We start from the raw sequence: 8499 nt of genomic DNA, 5'->3' as shown, positions 1-8499 counted from the left end.
CTGCTGTACTCAGGTTTAACTACTCAGGCTTAAAGCTGCAGCAGCTCAGCCTTGGGTAATGGACAATAATCAAATTGCCAATCTTGCAGCCCTGTATCTCAAGAGACCTGCACTTGTAATTGCAGCAAAATGGTTCTCCACTATGTATTGACCTTGGGCTCAAGGATTGAAAAAATATGTTCACATAGGTTTGCAGCATTTTTCTTTTGTCTTGTTTCAGTATTTAAGTTTGCACTCTAAAGTGGCAGGAGTGTTGCACTGATCAAATGATCCTCCCACTCCCAACCTACACTAACACTTTCCAGAAAGTCCAACTGGAAAACAGAATAAAATCCAAAGGGGGTAAAAACTGTTTCAGAGGCACTGTTTTGTAAAGCGGTAACTGGGCAGATAATTAGCACAAAAATATCCTTGATGCCAGCAACAAGGAGCACATATGGGGCAGATAGGTGCTAAGGCTATAGCGCTGCTAATTACCACTGGGGTTTAAAACAGAGCTTAACAAGCTAAAGAAGAGCCTGTGACATAGTTAACTTTTTTCTTGTTCTTCCTTTTTTTTAATAGCTCTGCCTTGATGTACAATGTAATTCCAAACATATAGCTGTTTGATGCTATAAAGCACCAAAACAAAAATGTCAGGAACAGGATATATGCTTATAAATCTCTGTATGTCTGTGTAACTTCAGATTCTATTACAGCGGACTTCCACACAATCAGAAAATCCACAAAATGTCACTTTTGTGTGTGGGCGTGTGTGTGTGTGTGTGTGTAGGTCAATATAACCTCTGAAGCAGATTCCTGAGTATAACACCTGACACCCTCTTGGCGTGCTCACGCCGTCATGCACACACACATTTCTGAAAGGAATCTATTTTACACAGAACACTGCAATCCAGAGTTACTTATTAGAGCTGCCAGCTTCTAATGCCCTGCTCACCTGGCTGAGAAGTCTGTGTGTGTTTTTGCGCTCCAGTCAGCTCAGATTCGACTTGTTTCATTGTTCCTTTACCATCTCTTTTCTTATATATTAACACCAAACCCCGACCAGTAAGGAACTTCTACTTTAAAGGATTTTGTGAACATAAATCTTTTATTTAGAGTTGGTTCCACACTAAGTAAGCTGGCTGTATTTGGCCACAAAACCCCCCAATGACTCAGGCCTGGAACATGTTTTTATTTTGAGTTTAAAATATTCAGTTTAATAACACCTGAAACTTCCACTTATTAGAAATTTCAGTTTGAATTGCTAACTATTGTCACAACATAGTGTAAAATACTGGAAATACATCTCATGTGAATATTATTTTATGGATATTGGATGTTTTGTGTTGAATAAAACTATCATGTAAAGATGGTGTTTTTGTGTTTGTAATAAATGACCTAATGTGTGTATTTGACCTAATGTGTGTATTTGACCTAATGTGTGTAAATGACCTAATGTGTGTATTTGAACTAAGGTTCAGTTGGATATTTTTTCTGTAAATGGAAGCATCATCATTAAAAACTAAAATATCTTTGAATAAGCATAAAAATAAACTGTATATTCTGTCAACAGGTGGCATGGCAACCCATAAATAAAAATAATCAGGTCTACATTCACAGTACTACAACATTATTTAACTTTGTGATTAATTTAATCACAAAGTTTACACATAGTGCAGAAGACTCACAAGAGAGTACCAGTATGAACTGGTGTCTGCATTACGGCTAGATGAGGCTCATTATTGCCCCGGGGCAGCAACGGGGTCTGAATGGTCAGATTCGTTAGACAAGTATTATAGCTTTCCCACAGTCAGGGAATTGTCATTGTTACAAGTGGAGATGAATAGCCACTGTCCAGTTATAATGCACATATTGATCATAGTATTATGCCAGATGGATGTATGTTAAGTATGTACCAGTGAAAGAAGAAAGCACCAGAAACGTACAGAAATATTGGCAAAAAAAAGACAAGCATGTAAGTTGGAGAGAAGTGGAGCAGGAAGGCAGAATACCCAGAATTCATGACATTTATTTTTGTTTCTTACCACTAATCCACACACTGTACACAAGTACATGCAGGAAGGGTAAGAGGTGCAAAGGAGGGAAAATATTTCACTCTTGCTGCCAACCGGTGATGTTGCCAACTGATCATCATGACTGAACTCCTGCAAAGGTGCCAAAATCCATAGCCATTTCCCATTTTCGGCATTTGGCCAATACAATAAGTACATAATAGCATTTCAGAGTTCTCCCAAGATATATAATTTTGGCAATGTAAAAAAGGCCACTTGAAACAGCATTTAGATGTGATACAAAAAACTTCCCACTGAAACCAATAATAATGAAATTCAGTGACAGCAAACCGCACAGGGACACAGTTCTCCTGCTAAATCAACAACTTTCTGCCAAAGATTAAACCCAGAGCAGCAAGGGCTCTAATCTGTGATATTATCAGGGGACAGATGCTGGAGCCTCTTTCCTGATAATGAGTTACAGACTGGTTCAGTCTTGTTTATGGTTTTTCAGTCACTTAAAGCCTCCCAAGACCACATGATATTATCCTGATAATGGCCTGAGCTGATAGACCTGAGGGAACATGAGCGTCATGGCTGATGACTTCCACTTATTCCATGTTATTAGAGGACTGCCAAAGCTGCCTGCGGGATACATATGAGGATCAGCAGGTCCGTGTTAAAAGTCTGAGATTCTGACTCTGTTTAGGAAAGGTGTTTTATTGTTTCATCTTGGGATTTCTGATTCTGCACCCACAATGAATTTATGGTTTTATGTACTTTTTTTGGTTTTCCTGATAAAATAAAAGTATTTACTTTTAACAATCATTCAATTGTACTTAAAGACAATATTTTATAAAAAGTTTAGCTTACTTAGTTTGAGTCACATCATTTATCAAGGTAAAGCAATTTTCTTATTTTTAAAGCTATTTTTAATCTCACAGCTGGAAACTGAGGAAATACTGGACAGGTTGATGATGAACGTTGTAATTCCTGACTCATTGTCCTCAATCGACATCTTCCCCACGTTTCCAGTTACTGATCTAGTTACTAAAATTATGCAATCTACTGTACATTGTAATGACAGTTGGACAGAATCTTGTTCAGTTGAGATGCACATGTTGAAAATAATGCGTATAAGGTTTGTAATTAGGGTTGAATGGGGATTTTTATTTTCTTCATTTATTGAACGTAGAGTTCTGTTAAGGGTCATAAACAGGAAGTATTGCTGAGTTTCCATGGCAAACCTTCTTTAGATCTGAAAGTTGCAGGATGTATTCCTCAGTGTTTAAATCTCATTTCTACAGAGAATTAATGTTGTACATGTGTAAATTCCCAGCCTGCCAATTAGAGGGGGACAAACCATGGGAACATTATAAATGCCACTGCCAAGAATATATAAAGAATCAAATTATACAGGAAAAATTAAAAATAAAAATATATATGTATATATATGTTTGAAACATCAGTGTCATTCATTGAAGATGTCCAATGACAGCATTTCTCATGCAATAAAAGGAACATTTAATACCCCTTTAGATGTTGACAGTACAGTTTAAATTAGAGACCATGATGACACAACTGTCTTAGCAGATGGTTTGTTTCCAAGAACCACCAGGGAAATCAGCTGCAGAGCGTGTTTTTAAACGGGCAGCTATTTCTAGTTCACTCTTAGCTGGAAATTGAAAGAACCATCTGTCACGTTGGGTGATGGACAACCGTCACAAAATAATATCAAAGAAGTACCTGGAAAAAGAAACAAAAAAATGTGTCAAAATCTCTTGCCCATGCCACACTTAACATTTCAATGCTATTTCCTTGCCCTTTTCAGTGAAGAACTATTTTTACACCAAATAACCAAAGCTTGTCGTTTAATAACACTTGTTTCAAATTAAAGTGTCTTTGCTAGAGGAACCTTCTGTCCCTCAAAAGATAATCTTATTGTTCACTTATTTATGGACCATAGCTAGAGAAATCATAACAATATCATACATGATTATTGTTATATTTTGACAAATCTTAATGTCTTTCACTTGCTTCCACTTTTTTATTTTTACTATGGAATATGTTTAGCACCAAAGACATTGTAAGGATTTATTGTATGCATGTATGCATTCTATCATACTAAAATTTACTGCGCTTCTGTGAGAAACAAATTCCTTGACAAACATTTGTAGAAGTAAATTGCATAGGCAGTGGATTTCAAACACATGTGGACAACCCCTGAATATTTTTATATGTAGGGATGACCTAACACTTCTGGCAATGTAGTGTATCTTAAGTGCAATAAATTCTCTCTTCCTTGCTTGGTTGGAAATATTAAACCATTCTTACTGGGTGATATACTTTATTTAGAGTCTGTTAATCCCTAAAGTCAAAGAACATACTGTAGTTCTACTGTTACCAATTTAGGGGAAACATTAGGATCGATTTCTGTACTACCTTTGTTTACATTTGCCAGTATGTCAAGATCATCTGTCTGGATTTGTACATATAGTCATGTATTTATTGCAATGTAATTTTTTTCCCTAGACTTAGACTTAGACTTGTACTTTATTGATCCTTTGGGAAGACTCCCTCAGGAAATTGAAAAGGTTTTAAGTTGGTACATTGGTGAAAAGTGTTGATAATGACTTAAAGGTAAAAACATGAACTTTAATTAGTGAAAGTAGGATAAATAGCAGGAGTTGGTGAATGAGAAACATTTGTAGTAACTGAAGTAAAATTATTACAGAAAATGTTTAACATCTGAAGCAGTTTGTTAGCTTTAAGAACATATTTTGCAAACAGACATGAAATAAATATTTCTAGAAACATTACATAATAGTGAGTAACCATGTGTTGACGACAGAAAGCACAAATTTGAACGACCAGGAAAAAATGCGAATTTGCAATTTTGTAACGTTATTGTCTATTAAATTATCTCAGGTAATGTTTAATTACCAGTTAAATCAAGCAATAGATTGGAAAAATCTGTCGTCATAAGTCAAAAGATTCCCAGAGACAAGAAAATAAATGAAAATGATTGAACTGTAAAACAAAAAAAAGAAAAAAAAAACTACAATCTACAAACTATTAAAAATGATAATTTCAGTATTGTTTTCTCAGACAATATATAGTCATTGCAGGCTTTATAACAGGTATTGGAGAGTGCATTCAGTTCTGAAAGACAATTCATATATCCTTGTATATTTATTACTTTCTTTCTTGCTGGAATCTTTGAACTATTGCTTCAAAGTAAAGATTAGAGATTTGGGCTACTGTGGAGCTCAACAATCATTAGTTTTTGATGAGCATTAGATAAGAAATCACCTGCTGACATGGTAAAATAAATTTTCACAAAAGTAATCTCCTAAATTGACAAAAAAAAGGAACAAGTGTTCTACTGCTCTCACTGTATCCCACAGTGTGATAGAAAAACCAATTCAACTACCCAGTCGTGTATTTTCAACATGAAGGCGTGATAAAGCTGCAGTGTGACCCATAAATTCTGGCAGATGCACTGATGTAATTGCAGAGCCTCTCCCATCAGAATTTCAAAGGCAGGAATCTTGTATTATGTATGCAAAATAGACAGGAATGACAATAGCATTGAGTACAATGTGGCAGTAAAAGAAGACATGCAAGTTTCTGAATTTATCCCTCTGATTAAATAAAAAAGCTTAGATTTATGAAGATTATATATTTTGGAGTAGCATGTGTTGATGTCTTAGTCAATAAATGTACACTTCCATGCACTGCAGCATATATATATATATATATATATATATATATATATATATATATATATATATATATATGATTTTGTTTTGACAGTGTTAGGATCTGGGATTGTTTGAGTTTGGTTTTGGTTTGTGTCATTTTTGTGTTCCTTGGTTTTCTCTATTAGTTCTGCCAATACAGTTCTTTAATTTCATTTAATTCATTGGAAACAGTAAATCATTATTACACTGAGTATGATCTATCCCTAATGCTTCATATAATATTAATAGCTGCTGGTAATTATTCTGATGACTTTTTATAAATGATGGTTTATGACAATAAACCATCATTGTCATAACCATAACCTTACCTTTTTCATTTCTAAAATTGATGTGAAGCTCCAAGAGGCTCTGTTTTGGGATGATTACTGTATCTAGTTCAACTTCTCTATATACTCTTCTTCTCTAGATGATTAATAACACAAACATTTCAAACAGATTTGCCTGATGAGATGGTTTAGGATTTCTTTGGTAATCTGGTTATGGGATACATTAACAAATAAGAATTTCTGTGACTAAAGACAGTGCTTGTGCATCAGTCAGGACTGAAATGCCAGTGTTGAAAAAACGGGAAGGTTGAAGTGGAGAGGCAAAGGCTTTATTTCTTTTTAAACAAAGCCAAACACTAAATTGGGGGGCATACAAAATAAAATGCAACGTCAACTCAATGCCTTCCAAAGACTGCAAATCAGAGCCAGAGATCATCTTACAAAAAGGTTTATTCGTTTATTTTTGGGGGTGGCAGGGACCAAAATAATATTTGTTTTTGAACATTTTATGCTCTGTAAGTATTCTTCTCATGCCAACATTTTATCAACCTGAGAAAGATTGTTGGGTCAAGAACGAAACAAAATCCTATTGTAGTTTTATAGCGTGCTAGTTGACAGATTTTCACTTTTCTTTTCTTTTTTATGTCAGAAAATAATGCTTCATGGTTCCCGTTTTCAGCTGTAAAATAATAATTTATGCCTTTCAGTTTTCTTTGAGAAATATGTTTTTTTAGATGTCAAAGTTAGGACTTTTTACATAAAAAATGGTATAGTTCTGAAACCTTGATTACTATTATCTTGTCAGTAAATACAAAGCATCCAGCCACTTTTCTCTTTCTTTAATTAAAAGCTTAGTTTTTATTTCTAATAGTTTTTTATTTTTTGAGATTGCATGCTAGAAATGGAGAAACAGATCTCTGTGGGTAAGTTTTGAAACACCCCCAAAAAACTTAATTTATAGCAATCATCTTATTTGTATTTATGAGTTTGTTTCTTTTTAAGAGTTCGTAGCTTTTTAAAATGATTTTTTCCAGCTTTAAATCCTGTTTAGTGTTTGTGTTTGCATATGTTATTTACTCAGTTTTCCAGTAGCTTAGTTTGTGACTTTGTATTTTACGATGTTGGCAAGTTACAGCTAAAAGTCATTATCTTGTTCAGTAGTTTTTATGTAGGCTTTTGTGGATAATAAATTTTTAGGTAGAATTTCTTGGTTGCACATTTTTGTAAAGATGAAATTTATAGTGCATACTGCCATAAAATATACAGAAAGCATAAGAAAGTCTGGTGACATGGGAGTAAAATTGATTCCAAATATGAGATTCTGTTTATTGACTGGGAGCTGTAGCATCAGCTGCTTACAAACATAGACAAATCTGATCTCCTTTTGTTTTATTTTAATCTGAGAATTAATTTGCTGTGATCATATTCTTCAGTCATTTGCGGTTAGGCATAGAGTAATTCACACGCTGCTCAAAAACTAGTGGCTTCAACACAAACAAATAATCCCCATGAATTAAGCAAGTTGTTCTGAGTTAAGTCGATCCCACACATGCTTTCCCTTCTCCCATGTCACCAAACTGGGAGAAGGGAATAAAGTAACACTGACGACAGGTTTTACTATGTTCCTAAATAAAAAAAGATACAAAAAGTTTCAAGATTTTATAGCTTTTGTAGTTTTCAAGTGTTGTGCACACTTGCATCTTCTATGATCATATCAGAAGCAGCTGTAAACAGTAATCGCCAGCCTTTTCATGACTTATCAGTCATTCAGACCAGTTAATTTAACAAGATATTACGTTTTATCGCATTAGTAATCCAGTTAGAGAAAGAAAATACCATATGTGTACAGTAACGTCATCTGAATCCAGCTCATTTAAAATAATCTTAATTGGATCAAGAAAGGGATGAAAACCTTTCCAGTAGCACATCAACTGGAAAATCTTGTGATCTGATGCTTCTCAGATCAGCTCCAGTGTCACCTGTTGGCATATCAAACATGTTTTACTTCAGCTAAAAAAAAATCACATTAAGTGAGGTCACCAACATTTATCATACACCTGTTTTATATGTTGCATGTGTATTGAGATTGAATGTGTAAAGCCTATTTTATGTTAACGTTACCATGACAGTGTCTAATTGTTTTTTCATATTTTAATTATCACCTGACCATCTTAGACTAAATGTTTAATGATTGCTGTAAGGATTATAAATTACTTACAGAAAATATGGCCGACTCTTTTGCCATCTCAACCATTCCAATCAATTATGAGTGAATCTGTGCAGACAAAGGATTTGCATAACATAGATTAGGCATATTTAGCATTGGCTCATTGATTTTACATTTTTGTAGCATTTAAATGCATTCCGTAGCAGCTGGACTTATATGCAGTATAGATGTGCCAACCTGGCTTAACTAATGTAATAACATTTGTCATTGACAAACTAGCATAACGTTGTCTTAAAAACTTGTATTAT

The sequence above is a fragment of the Xiphophorus hellerii genome, chromosome 4 (assembly GCF_003331165.1).
Source record: "Xiphophorus hellerii strain 12219 chromosome 4, Xiphophorus_hellerii-4.1, whole genome shotgun sequence".
NCBI lineage: Eukaryota > Metazoa > Chordata > Actinopteri > Cyprinodontiformes > Poeciliidae > Xiphophorus > Xiphophorus hellerii.
The sequence above is the reverse complement of the archived record's forward strand: the minus strand, read 5'-3'. Positions refer to the sequence as shown.